The sequence below is a fragment of the Carcharodon carcharias genome, chromosome 20, assembly GCF_017639515.1.
Source record: "Carcharodon carcharias isolate sCarCar2 chromosome 20, sCarCar2.pri, whole genome shotgun sequence".
Classification (NCBI taxonomy): Eukaryota; Metazoa; Chordata; class Chondrichthyes; order Lamniformes; family Lamnidae; genus Carcharodon; species Carcharodon carcharias.
In genome coordinates this window covers 28,077,745-28,092,365 of record NC_054486.1, presented here as the reverse complement: position 1 = coordinate 28,092,365, position 14,621 = coordinate 28,077,745, and the positions used below count along the sequence as shown (strand labels likewise).

The 14,621-nt window shown below is 42.8% G+C and overlaps 1 protein-coding gene across 15 annotated transcripts in view; it reads left to right on the top strand.

Moving 5' to 3' along the window:
• The window catches only part of rad51b (RAD51 paralog B), a 687,200-nt gene that overhangs the window by 411,780 nt on the left and 260,799 nt on the right, over positions 1–14,621 (top strand). The gene's annotated exons all lie outside the window — the stretch shown is intronic.

Sequence of the window (14,621 nt, the reverse complement as noted above, 5' to 3'; positions counted from 1 at the left end):
AGTCTAACCTGTCCAACCTTTCCTCATAAGACAACCCACCCATTCCTGGTATTTGTCTAGTAAACCTCCTCTGAATTGCTTCTAATGCATTTACATATTTCATTAGAGAAGGAGACCAATATTGTACACAGTACTCCAGATGTGATCTCACTAGTGCCCTGTACAACTGAAGCATAACCTCCCTACATCTGTAATCAATTCCCCTCACAATAAACGATAACATTCTAGTAGATTTCCGAATTACTTGCTGTACCTGCATACTAACCTTTTGTGATTCATGTACGAGGACACCTAGATCCCTCCAAATCTGAGTTCTGCAATCTCTCACCATTTAGATAACCAGCTTTTTTATTCTTCTTGCGAAAATTAACAATTTCACATTTGCCCGAATTATACTCCATTTGCCAGATCTTTGACCATTCACTTAACCTAACTATGTCCCTTTGTAGTCTCCTTATGTCCTCTTCACAATTTACTTTCCCACCTATCTTTGTGTCATCAGCAAATTTAGCTACCATTCCTTCGGTCCCTTCATCCAAGTCATTTATATACATTTTAAAAAGTTGAAGCCCCAGCATTGATCCCTGTGGCACACCACTCATCACATCGTGCCAACCTGAAAAAGACCCATTTATGTCTGCTGTCTGCTTCCTGCTAGCTAGCCAATCTTCTATCCATGCCAATATGTCACCCGCTACACCGTGAGCTTTTATTTTCTGGAATAACCTTTGATGTGGCACTTTATCAAATGCCTTTGGACATCTAAGTACAGAACATCCACAGGTTGGCAAAAGAAGCATTGGCGACAGGAGGAAACACATTTTCACACAGCAAGTGGCTAGGACCTGGAATACACTGCCTGAGTGTGTGGAGGCTGGTTCAATCAAAGCATTCAAGAAGGATTGGATTGTTATCTGCAAAGGAAGAACGTGCAGGGCTGCGGGGAGAAGGTGAGGGAGTGGCACTTGGTAAATTGCTCCCACAGAAAGCCAGCGCTGACACAATGGACTGAATGACCTCCTTCTGTGCTGTAACAATTCTGTAATTCTTTGACTCCGATAAGTCGGCAGGGCTGTTTGACCTCTTCAGGGATGCTTTGAGAACAAAGCATATCTGCTGTTCTCCTGGGAGTCTCGGGAGTCTGGTATTAGGCACACGAATAACATGTCCTCCCCAGCAGAGCTGGTTTTGAATGATTAGCTCCTCAATGCTGGTCACATTGGTTTGGGAGAAGACTTTGCTGTTGGACCACCTTTTTTGCCACCAGATTTGGAGAATCTTGTGAAGGACCGCTGATGGTGGTACTTCAGTGCTTTAAGGTGTCTGTTGCAGGTTGTCCAAGCCTCCAAAGCATGTAGGAGTGCGGGATCACTGCTGCACTGTGAGCCATGACCTTGGTCCCAGGTTTGATACCCTGGTCCTTAAAAACTCTTTTTCTCAGCCGGCCAAAGGCTAAGCTGACACATTGGTGGCAATGTCTACCATCTTCGAGAGAAGGCTCCCAAGATATGGAAAACGCTCCACATTTTCCTGCATTTTGATGTTGATCTTAATTGGTAGGTTAGGGTTAAAATAAGGTTCCCCACCTCTGCCTTAACGGACCCCTTGTTACTCCTGCTGTTTCAGTCCTCCATCCCTCTATTCAAGGGTGATGTCAGGAAACATACAAAGGGTAGTGGAAATCTGGAACTCTGTCCCCTCAAAAAGTTTTTTGAGAGTGGGTGTCAATTGAAAACTAAAACTGACATTGATAGGCCTTTTGAAACAAAAACAGAAAATTCTGGAAAAACTCAGCAGGTCTAACCATTTGCGGAGAGAAAGACAGAGTTAACGTTTTGAGTCCATATGACTCTTCAGATAGATTTTTGTTAGACAAAATTGTTAAGGGTTAAGTAAATAATGTGAATAGACTGAGTTAAGGTACTAAATCGCCCTGGATCTAACTGAATGGTGGGACAGTCCCCTGAGGCTGAATGGCCATGTCATCTTCCTATATTCTTATGAACTTTTGAGATGGTCTCTTGTAAACCACCCTTCTCAGACTCCAATTTACCTAATACTGTATTGGCACTGCAGCAGAAAGTCTGGACACTTGGGTTTTATACTTTTAATTCCCTTTAAAAAAGCAGTTTCTTCAAGGATTTTTCTTAATGCCTACTTTGCCACGTTTACAGGTCACTCACAATTAGCTGATGAGTTGTTGCTTGACTGTCTGAATCACAGGAACTCATAAAACAATGGGCTTTATTTAGAGAGGCCAAATTGACTTGTCAGACCAGTTGTAAAACACATTACTGGTCATAACACATCTATTAACATCTTAAACACACCATCTCCATCAGAGAAGCTTTAACTTCATTAATCCTCAATTAACGAGAATCCGCCCAGCCTTGTGGATTAACTGGTTTGGGTCCTCCATATTTAAACTTGGGAAAGGAATGTGCATGTCATATGAAATCAAAGCAAAATACGATGAATGCTGAAAATCTGAAATTAAAAAAAACAAAATTCTGGAAATACTCAGCAGCTCAGATAGCTTCTGTGGAGAAAGAAACCGAGTTAGTTTTTCAGGTTGATGGCCTTTCATCAGAACTAGAAGAAGTTAGAGATTTAACAGTTTGTAAACTGTTTCAGAGGTTTGAAAAGGTGGTGATGGTTTGTGGGGGTGGGGTGGTAGGAAAGAAAAGAGGGAATAAAGGCAAAATGAGCCAGACCTTCTTGTCGCTTGCCATTTCAACACCCCATCCTGCTCTCATGCCCACATGTCCGTCCTTGGCCTACTGCAATGTTCCAGTGAAGCTCAACGCAAACTGTTCCTCCAGCACTTCATTTTCTGATTAGGCACTCTACAGCCTTCCAGACTTAGTATTGAGTTCAACAACTTCAGACCATGATCTCTCTCCTCCATCCCCACCCCCCTTTTTTCTATATTCATTTCTTTAATATATATTTTTAAATTTCCATTAATTTTTTCCCCCACTTATTTTCATTATTATTACTTTTTAAATTTATTTCCATTTTCATTCATTGTTTTATCCCCAGCTTTCAGCCTATTTTTGATCTTTCTTCCCCCACCCCGCCCCACTAGTGCCATCTGTCACTTTCTAGAGTGCTTACCCTGGTCCAGCCATTATCACATTTTGCTTTCTTAATGTCACCATTACCACCTCCTTTAGCCAATACAACCAGCATTAACTACTCTTTGACCTTGTTTTTATGACATCTTTTGCCATCTCTCCTTTGCCTCCATCTATCGCTGGCCTTCTATCCAGCTTCACCGGTTCCACTCCCTTAATCAGTATATATTTCACCACACCTCTACCTCCCTTTAGATCTGAAGAGTCATACGGACTCAAAACGTTATCTCTCTCCACAAATGCTGTCAGACCTGCTGAGTTTTTCCAGCATTTTTTGTTTTCGTTAAAGAAAAGAGGGAATGTCTGCGATTGGTTGGAAGGCAGGATCAATGAAATAAGAAAAGGAACAACTGTGCAAGGCTAGAGAGGATGGTAATGGGACAAGTAAAGAAACAGAAGGTGGACCTAGAGGAGCTGTAAATTGTTATAGCAGAATAGTCCAAGGGATGAAAGGACAGAAAATCTGGTAAAGGGGAGAAGGCTCTCTAGAATGTGGCAGAGAAAGGAGGGGAACCTGCAATGGTGCAGACCATCCCACCGGCTATGTACCAATAGGAGAATCTTCACCCCAAGAACCAGCCCATACCTCCCTCAGTCCCAGTGACCCTGGTGCAATCATATTCCATTACCAGCGTAAGAACAAACAAAATAGCAGGAAAAGCCCATACAACTCGCAAACCTGCTCCAACGTTCACTAATATCAGTGCCAATCTTCTATCTCATCTCCATGTTCCCACCCTATTCACACATCTCCCGATTTCCTTAAGATCTAAAGTTGTTAAATTATTTTTATATCTGAGTTACTGCTGCTTTTAAATAAAATGTAAGGCTTGTAGCCTGTTGATATGGCAAATTGGATGCGAGTTGCTTAAAGGATGGAAGCACTTTTTGGTGATATCTTTTTACAGATATTGTTGGCCCGTCTCTGTCCACCATCTCCATGACATGTTAATGTTCTCTTTAGTGAGGCACCACTATTAGGGCTGGCTACTATTTGCCCACTTGTCCCCACACTTCCACCATTGGGTGCCCGAGATATCCATTTTCTGAGTGCCCCACTTTCCCACAGCCAATCGGAAACCAAACAGACTGTTATCCAATTGAATGATTCCTGATTTGTCAGTAAACAGCCTTTTTTTTCCCCTTTACCATTTTTTAAAATGTCAATTTGATCTTTCTCCTTGGTGGCTCCTAGCAGTGCCTGTGACATTAATCTTCAAATCCTGGAGACTTCAGGACAACCCCTGATGGATTGGCAACCCTAAGCACCAGCAGCAGAGCGGGTAGCTTTCATGTGAAAGACAAGTGATGAGTCATTTATGACACAGAAGGAAGCCATTTGGCCCATCAGGCCTATGCCGGTGTTCCATGGAGCAATCCATTCAGTCAGTCCCATTCCCCCATTCTATCCCTGTAGCCCTGGAAATTTATTTTGTTCAAGTGTCCATCCAATTTCCTTTGGAAATCAGTGTCTCTCCTTCCACCACATTTGTAGGCAGCATTTTCCAGGTCATTATCACTCACTACATAAAAAGGTTCTATCTCAAATTCCACCTGCATCTCTTGCCCAAAACCTTAAATTTGTGTTCCCTAGTTCTTTTGCCATCAGCTAATAGGAACATTTTCCCTTGTCTACCTAATCCAAACTTACCATAATCTTGTATACCTGTATCAAACCTCCTCTCAATTTTCTTTGCTCCAAGGAAAACAACCCCAGCTTCTCCTACCTAACCTTGTAGCTAAAATCCCTCATCCCTGGAACCATTCTGATAAACCTCCTCTGCACCCTCTTAAGGACCCTCACATCCATTCTAAAGTGTGGTGACCAGAACTGTTCACAATATCTAGATGTGGCCTAACCAAAGCTTTATATATATATATATATATATATATATATACACTTAGACAGCAGACTTGGCAACGGCCTCTTAATTAGTTGGTGCAGGCAATATGCTGCCTGCTCTGGGTGCTGCTGCCTACTGAATTGGGGTCAGATCCTGCTTTCGTCCCTGGCAGTCAGGTCCAAGCAAAAAAATTCAGCCATTAAAGCCTTTAGAGTTCTATGGCCAGTTTTTTTACTGCTTGGTTTGCTTGGGGGGTGGGGGGGTGGTTGTTATCTTATGAGGATAGGTTGGACAGGATGGGCCTGTATCCATTGGAGTTTAGCTGAATGAGAGGTGATCTTATTGAAACGCATAAGATCCTGAGGGGACTTGACAGGGTGGATGCTGAAAGGATGTTTCCCCTTGTGGGTGGGACTAGAACTAGGGAACATAGTTTAAGCATAAAGGGTCTGCCATTTAAGACATAGATGAGGAGAATTTTTTTTCTCTGAGGGTCTTGAGTCTTTGGAACTCTCCCAGAAAGTGGTGGAGGCAGAGTCATTGAATATTCTTAAGCCAGAGATAGATAGATTCTTGACTGACAAGGGAGTCAAAGGAAATCTTGGGTGGGTGGGTGGGTGGGAATGTGGAGCTGAGGCCACAATCAGATCATGATCTTACTGAGTGACGGAGCAGGCTTGAGGGGCCGAATGACCTACTCCTGCTCCTAATTCGTATGCTTGTATATGCTTTGCTAACCGCTCTCTCAGTATATTCTGCCATCTTCAAAGATCTTTGCACACACACTCCCAGGTTCTTCTGTTTCTGCACACTCTTAAGTCTAAATTTATATTGCCTCCCCCTATTCTTTCTTCCAAAATGCATCACCTCACACTTCAAGTCACTGAGTCACTGTAGACAGGTATGGATAGAATAGGTCGATAAATGTAGGGGGCAGAATTTTGCCCTCAGATGGCGTGCGGGCCCCACCAGCTTGGCAGCGGGCGGGCAGCCGACCCCCGCCAGTGAAACGGGGCCCGCCTCCATTTTAAGTGCTTCCTGTGCGGGTGGGGGATGGTGGGATTCCCCAGCTGTCAAAGTGCGATTTTTCACCCGTGCGCGCGAAAGAGCCCACTTCTCCCTGAGGCAAAGTCCTGTCTCAAGGAGAATACTGACAGTGGAAAAAACTTTAAAAGTAGAAACATTAAAAAATTATTAACATGCCCCCCCCCCCACCTTGTGACAATGCCACACAAGATGGGACATGTTAATAACGAACACATAAATTTTATTCATTTTGTACAAAACGGACATGAAACTTCATCCCACCAGTGGATGAAGTTTCATAAATAATCAGAAGCCTGCTGGGGCTCCTGGCCTGCCTGCCAGCCTTAAGGTTGGCCAGGCAGGTCTTTAAGTACTTTAACAAGCCTGTCAATGGCCTCAATTGGCTGATTTCGCTGTCTGCCCGCCTTCCTAAAAATTTTAATTCCTCCCAACGTCATCCCGCGTCATTTTCCCCTCAGCGACCGGGCCCCACCCCCAAAACGCTGAGGGGAAAATCCTGGCCAGTGTATTGATGGTCATCCCTAGCTCGAAAATACTTATATTTGATGTCGTGCACCTGTCTCCTTAGTTATAAAGATTCATAGCTGAAAAAGTAATGTAGTGAAGGTGACTGCGGAGGTCTTGTGGCGCAGTGGTAGCGTCCCTATCTCTGAACCAGAAGCTCCAGATTCAAGTCCCACTTCAGAACTTGATGGCTGTGGAAAGTGCATTTGTCACGTGGCTAAATAAGTAGATTATCAGACTGTACGTCCTTCCAATGCACCTGATGACATGCAATAAGAGCGGGATAGTTTCCTCGTCAGAGCATACTGAAGGCAACGGCAAGCCACTGCAGTACTTTGTCAATCTTAATCATGGACCAATCCAATGGACGTCCATGGTCACCAACTTAGGGCATGGTACCTGAAGCAGGAGATGGAAAAAGGTGACTGATACATTTGAAACTTTCTCAAAAGGCTATGAAACAAGTGGAACCTTCAGGACTGAGTTGATAGATTTTTGTTACATAAAGTTATCAAGTGATTTGGAGCAAAGGCTGGAAAATGGAGTTGAGGTACAGCTCAACCATGATTTGATTGAATGCCAGAACAGGCTCGAGGGGCAGAATGGCTTCCCATTGTTCCTTATGTTCTTATTTTTAAAAAAATCTGGTAAGACATAGTGAAGCTGTAACTTGTGTACTTGCCATCATCACAGCTTAAATGTCCTGAAAAAACAGTAGTCTTGCCCATGATTGCGAATGTTGCAACAAGCCTTGATCCTGCATTTAGTAGACCATAGAATCCTGGAGCATTATAGCACAGAATGAGGTAATTTGGCTCACCGTGTCTTGTTCCAGCTGTTTTTTGTGGCAATCAACTGCCTGGTTGTCTCCCCACAGCTCTCCTTCCTTCTCTGCTTCAAATATTTATCCACTTTTCCCTCAAAAATGCAATGGCTGGTTGGAGACTATGTATGTGATGTCGAACTTCACACTTATATGCATGAACCTTTCTCAGCTATTGATGTGCCCATGTCATTATTCTTGTAATTTCAGAACTATTTCCTCTGGCTTCATAGCCTCCACCCAGTTGCAAATTTGACCACTTTGCATGAGGTTTCTGAGTCCATATAAATAAGAAAGTATGGGTCCTAGAGAACTCCACTCAGTACTTCCTCTTCCCATGTTCCCTGTATGAACACCAACAATGACAACTAATATTGACAGCCCCACAACATGTTGGCCCTAAAGTTCTAAAAGATATTTGGGAATGTCTCAATCAAAGAATATTAATCAAACTAAAACTGTGAGGATTCAGTGTAAACCTTGGAATAGATGGGCTTGTGGTTCAAGGTTAGAAAACAACTAAGAGTACAGTGTACCATTCTTCTCCAGAAAAGAAAAGGTTGCAGGATGACTTAATAGAGGTCTTTAAAAATAAGAGGTTTACAAATAGTTGTTTGGTAGCACAGAACTTGAGTATTGCTGAAAAAAGGGACAGTTTTTGAAGAAGATTTTCGTCTTGCACTCATCAGGACAACTCAGAAGAAAATGTCAATGTCGGGGAAACAACAAATTTATACTGTATGAGAAGAGAATGTTGATTGACTGGCAAGTGGACTCTGATTGACAGAGGTGTTATCCTTAAATAGCAAAGGGTGGGATGTTGGGGTCAGTGGGGGAAGGGGGTGAGATTGATTGTCAGAGCAGTGCAGAAATGGCTAATGCTTAAGTCAGGTCTCTAAGTCTGCACCAGCAAAACAGAGCAGATGCACTACAGAATTTTGTAATTGAAAAATTACAAAGTAGGTAAATTTAAAATTTGAAAATGTAAATGATCCTGCACTCTCTCTTAAACACCATTGTCTAAAATTCACATCCTTGTGTTAAGATTCATCCTCACCTTCACTATCTCTGTAACTTCCTCCACCCCTAAAATCCATTGACATCTCTATGTTCCTCCAATCCCGATATCTTATGCAACTTTCACTTCCTTTGCCATACCATTGGTGGCTGTGCCTGTAGGTGTATAAGCCTTAAGCTCTGGAATTCTCTCCCTAAACCTCTCTGCCTCTCTCTTTCACTTTAAGACATTCCATAAAACCTACCGTTTTGAGTAAGCTTTTGGTCACCTGTCCTAATATCTTCTTACATGTCTCGGTGTCAGATTTAGTTTGTTAATTGCTCTTGTGAAGCAGCTTGGAACCCGTGAAACATTTTACAATGTTAAAGGTACTATATGTTAATGCATGTTGTTGTTGCTTTGAATGAAGAGATTTAGATGCTGGGTTAGTTATCATTTGTTAAACTGGGTTCACTGTGGCATGCTTTCATCTTTGGATGTCGAGATTGTTTAGTGATACACGCCCCAGCACAGGCTCTGCAAAGACAGAAGGAAACAGGGAAAGTGCAGGGCCAACATATGCCAGTAAAGACAAAGGGTGGGACCAACAAATCCAGGGAACCCTGGATGTCGAGGGATATACAGGATTGGATAAAGAGGAAAAGGGAGGTAGATGGCAAATACTGAGGGCTCAAAACAGCGGAAGTCCTGGAGGAGTATAGAATGTGTAGAGGGGGACTTAAAAAGGAAATTAGGAGAGCAAAAAAAGGGGCATGAAGAAACATTGGCAGGTAAAATAAAGGAAAATCCAAAGTTATTTTACAAGTACATTAAGAGTAAGAGGATAACTAGGGAAAGAGTAGGGCCCATTAAGGACCATAGTGGTAATTTGTGTGTGGAGCCGGAAGATGTAGTTAGGGTTCTAAATAAGTACTTTGTGTCGGTGTTCACAAGTGAGAGGGACGACGTGGGTATGGAAATCAGGTAGAAGATCTGTGATATAATTAAAGAAATTAGCATAGAAAGGGAGGAGGTTCTAAGTAATCTGGCAGGCTTAAAAGTAGATAAGTCTCCAGGCCCGGATGAAATGTATCCCAAGTTGTTGCGTGAGGCAAGGGAGGAGATAGCAGGGGCACTGGCAATAATTTTCAATACCTCTCTGGCCTCAGGAGAGGTGCCAGAGGACTGGAGACAGCCAGTGTGGTACCATTATTGAAGAAGGAAGGAAGGGATAAACCAGGGAACTACAAGCCAGTCAGTCTAACCTCAGTGGTGAGGAAACTATTGGAAGCAATTCTGAGGGACAGAATTAATCTACACTTGGAGGGGCAGGGATTAATCAAGGACTGTTAGCATGGTGTTGTTAAAGGGAGGTCATGTCTGACCAATTTGATTGAATTTTTCGAAGAGGTGACCAGTTATGTAGATGAGGGCAATGCATTTGACGTAGTCTACTTGGACTTCAGCAAGGCTTTTGATAAGTTACCGCATGGGAGACTGACAACGAAGGTAAGAGCCCATGGGATCCAAGGCAATTTGGCAAATTGGATCCAGAGTTGGCTGAGTGGCAGAGGGTGATGGTCAAGGAGTATTTTTGTGACTGGATGCCTGTGTCCAGTGGGGTTCCTCAGGGATCGGTGTTGGTGGTATATGTAAATGATTTAGACTTGAATGTAGGAGGGTTGATTAGTAAGTTCACGGCTGACACGAACATTGGTGGTGTGGTAAATAGTGAGGAGGATAGCCTTAGATTACCGGAGGATATAGACAGGTTGGTCAGATGAGCTGATCAGTGGCAAATAGCATTTAATCCGGATAAGTGTGAGGTGATGCACTTGGGCAGGACAAACAAGGCACAGGGATACACGATGAATGGTAGGGCCCTGGGAAGTACTGAGGATCAGAGGTACCTTGGTGTACATGTCCACTGGTTCCTTAATGTAGCGGGACAGGTAGATAAGGTGGTTAAGAAGGCATATGGGATTCTTGCCTTTATTAGCCGAGGCATAGAATATAAGAGCAGGGAGGTTATGCTGGAACTGTATAAAATGCTGATTAGGCCACAGCTAGAGTATTGCGTGCAGCTCTGGAATCTGCATTGTAGGAAGGATGTGATTGCACTAGAGAGAGTGCAGAGGAGATTTATCAGGATATTGCCTGGGCTGGAGAGTTTTAGTTCTGAGGACAGATTGGATAGACTGGGGTTATTTTTCCTGGAGCAGAGGAGATTGAGGGGGGACATGATTGAGGTGTATAAAATTCTGAGGGGCATAGATAGGGTAGACAGGAAGGAACTTTTCCACTTGGAGGGATCAATAACCAGGGGGCATAGATTTAAGGTAAGGGGCAGGAAGTTTAGAGGAGATGTGAGGAAGAATTTTTTTCACCCAGAGGGTGCTGGGAATCTGGCACTCACTGCTTGAAAGGGTGGTAGAGACAGAAACCCTCATAACATTTAAGAAGTATTTGGATGTGCACTTACGATGCCATGGCATACAAGGCTATGGGCCTAGTGCTGGAAAATGGGATTAGAATAGTTGTACTTGTTTGACCGGTGCGGACTTGATGGGCCGAAGGGCCTTTTCCTGTGCTGTAGACCCCTATGACAGAATTATTCTGTGACGTGTCGGGCTTCCGAAGCAATACACAAGGAAGATAGGAATCAGAAGGAACCAGTTTTTACTTGGAACAGTTGCCTCTGGCCCACTTAATATACCAGACAATGCTATAGGTTTAATGGGCTAACTGAGAGTCTCTCAGTTCTTCTTAATTCCAATTAGCGTCAGCTGTGGCCCAATTGGTAACATTCTCACCTTGAGTCAGAAAGCTATGGATTCAAATCCCACTCCAGAGCAGAAAATCAAGTGTGACACTCTAGTGCAGAGCTGAGAGAATGCTGCTGCACTGTCCAAGGTGCCATCTTTCAGAGAAGACATTAAACTGAGGCCCCATCTTCTCTCTTATTGATGTGAAAGATCCCATGGCGTTATTTCACGGAAGAGCGCGGGAGTTATCCCTGCTTTCTGGAAAAAAGCAGCTCGAGCCAATTACAAACCGGTCCCACATCAAACTGGTTTACACTGTCATAAGCTAGTCCCAATCTGGTTTGAACTGGCTTCACTGGAGGTGACCGAAAGACTAGTGGATGCACTGGTCTCTGAAATGCAGTTCAAGCCCAGTTCCAGGCCCAATTCATGAGTAAGCACCAGTAGGTTAAGCAGACTTTAAGACATTTTTTCTCCTCATGATTGTGGGTGTTCTTGTATTGAAATCTGTTGGTGTGGTATATGCTTATTTTCACAAATACTTCATTCACACTTCAAAAGTGCTTCATTGGCTATAAAGCACCTTAGGGCATCCTGAGGTTGTGAAAAGTGTTATATAAAGAGATAATGCAATCACAAGAGCCCCTCGATTACTTTATTAGTAAGGAGCTTTGTGCCCCTGCGTTGTGGTTGGCAGGGTTGTCTATAGTGACATGTGAAATATGCGATGATGGCCCAATTTTCATTGTAAAGAACATGGCATTTGCAGGTATAAAAACAAAGTGCTGGAAAAATTCAGTCGGTCTGGCTGCATCTGTGGAGAGAGAAACAATCGAGTCCAACATGACCCTTCTTGGAACTGTTCCAAAGGAGAATCATATTTGACTTGAAATGTTAACTCTGTTTCTCTCTCCACAGATGCTGCCAGTTTTTCCAGGCTGAGTTTTTCCAGCACTTTCTGTTTTTATTTAAGATCTCCAACATCCACAGTATTTTTTTTATTATTATGATATTTGCAGGTGTTGTGTTTAATCTTTACTCTGGATCCAGACATGGGTAACCATGTCTTTAGGATCTTTTTCAATGAATTGTATCACCTGCAGCCTCTTCTACAATCAGTTAAAAAAAATCTAGAAACTGAAAACATAATAAGGAATAATCAGCGCAAATTTCGATGAAGGAACCACATGCTTGACCAGCCTTATTGAATTCTTGAAGAAGTAACAGAAGGTGTGGACAAGATTAATGCATGTGTAATATATTTGGATTTGCAAAAGACTTTGGATAAGGTACTGGATAGTATGGGAGTTTTCAACCTTGTTGCTTCCGAGGCCTTCCTCCCATATTATAAAAGTTCCAGGGGCCTCTGCAACAGTGAATTTTTTTTGTATAATGATTAGATATACAATTAATCACATGTATTTATGTTTGTTTTACTTGCTTATTGTGACAATTGTTGCTGGTGCTGAACAGCAGTTCTATCCAGATGTGGAGGTATCTTCATCAAGCATAAGCGCAGATCATGGTCAATGTTCATACTAGCTCAGTAGTTTGTTTGCCCTGATGTCCTTGCTGAAAATCCAAATTCGCATAAGTAGTTTGTATTAAATGGGAATAACACTTGCATTACTGCAGGAGGAGCAGTGGTGCACACTTTGGAGAATTCACACTGGTAGCCCTCTGTCAGGAATATATAATAATTTTCATAATGTTATTGGAATTTATTGTAAGGTGGAAGTTTTAGAATGTGAGTTGTAAGGGGAAATTTGCATTTTTAAATAAACCAGAGTAATTTGAATTTCAAAAGAGGAAGAAGAAGCCAAACTGTGTTTATTTTTTCCAAAGCTTACTGATCAAATTGGTACTATGAATGATTTTTATTATTAGAAAAGTAGAGCTAAAAAGATATATTTTGACAATGGGATTTACATTAAAAAGGGAGAAACCTATATAAAGGAGATGAGATTGTGTGTAAGAGGAAGGCTTTCTAAGATCTAGCAAGTGTGAAAAGCTTCCAGCCTCTGAGCCTCAAGTTGCTGTCTACACGACCTGAAGTGAAGAAAGCTCACTTTGAATTCAACTATTCAGGATATCATGTTACTTTGCCTGGGTCTTTTAAAATCTATGGCCAGAATTTTTCTGTCGGCAAGTTGGGGGTGGGGCCTGCTCACTGCTGCGAAAATGACACGGGATGATGTCGGACGGAACCCCCGATGTCATCCCACGCCATTTGAATATTCAGGAAGGCGGGCAGACAGCCAAATCAGTTGTCCGCCCGCCGACCTGTCATTGGTCAATTGAGGCCATTGACAGGATAATTAAGACAATTAAAGGCCCTGCCCATCCAGCCTTAAGGCTGGCGGGCAGGCCAGGAGTCCCAGCGTCTTCTGAAAAAACATGAAATTTCATCCACTGGCGGGATGAGGTTTCATGTCTGCTTTTAAAAAGTTTATTAAAGTTTAAGTCATATTTATTAACATGTCCCATCTTGTGTGACATTGCCACATGAGGGGGACATGTTAATTTTTTTTACTGTTCTATTTTTAAACTTTGAAGCACTGTCAGTGAACTCCCTGTGACAGCACTTTGTCCCAGTGGGTAGTGCGCTCTTTCGCGCGCATGCAAGAAACAGCACACTTTGACAGTTGGGGAATCCACCTCTCCTCCACTGCACAGGAAGCGCATAGTGCTTCCTGTCGGGTGGCCCGCTGGGCAGGCCCTAATTGGCCCGCCCTCTCAAAATGGCGGCGGGGCCCGTTTTTGCTGCGGAGTTTAGCTGCCCGCCCGCCAGCAAGCTAGTGGGACCCCCCCCCGCCCATCGAGGGCTAAATTCTGCCCTATGTGTTTTACTGTTGCCTTAACGGAGGTGTAACTGGGAGTTAGATTAATCAGGGGAACCAGGAGTTATCATAGTAGTAATTTGTAAACCAAAAATGTGCTTAAAATCATTTTTTTTTATTAAGAAAGGTTTAATTTAGTTTTGTAAGAAACCTATAAGCCTTGGTGGTCTTATTAGTATTGAATTCAAGGCACACATCTCAAAATAAATACAAATTGTAAGATAGTTGTGGCAGTTCTTTCTGGGATTTGAACATGTCAGCATTTACCATCCGCTGTGCCATAACACCCTCCCAGTATCCAGTACCTGGAGCCCTCACCGTCTCCAATATTCAGGGCCCTCTCCGTCTCCAGTATCCAGATCATTATAGACACCTTCCCTGTCAAAATAAGTGTCAAACAAGGGTGTGTCATTGCACCAACACTATTAAATTCAACTTTTCCAACCACTCCCCATATCTCTTCCCTGAAAGTCCAAAAACCTGTCTATCTTAGCCTTAATTATATTTAATGACAGGACATCTATAATTCTCTGGAGTAGAGAATTCCAAAGATTCACAACCCTTTGAGTGATGTTTCTCCTCATTTCAATCCTAAATGATTGGCCCCTTATCCTAAGACTTTTCCCCCTTGCTCTAGATTCTCTAGCCAAGGAAACAACCTCTC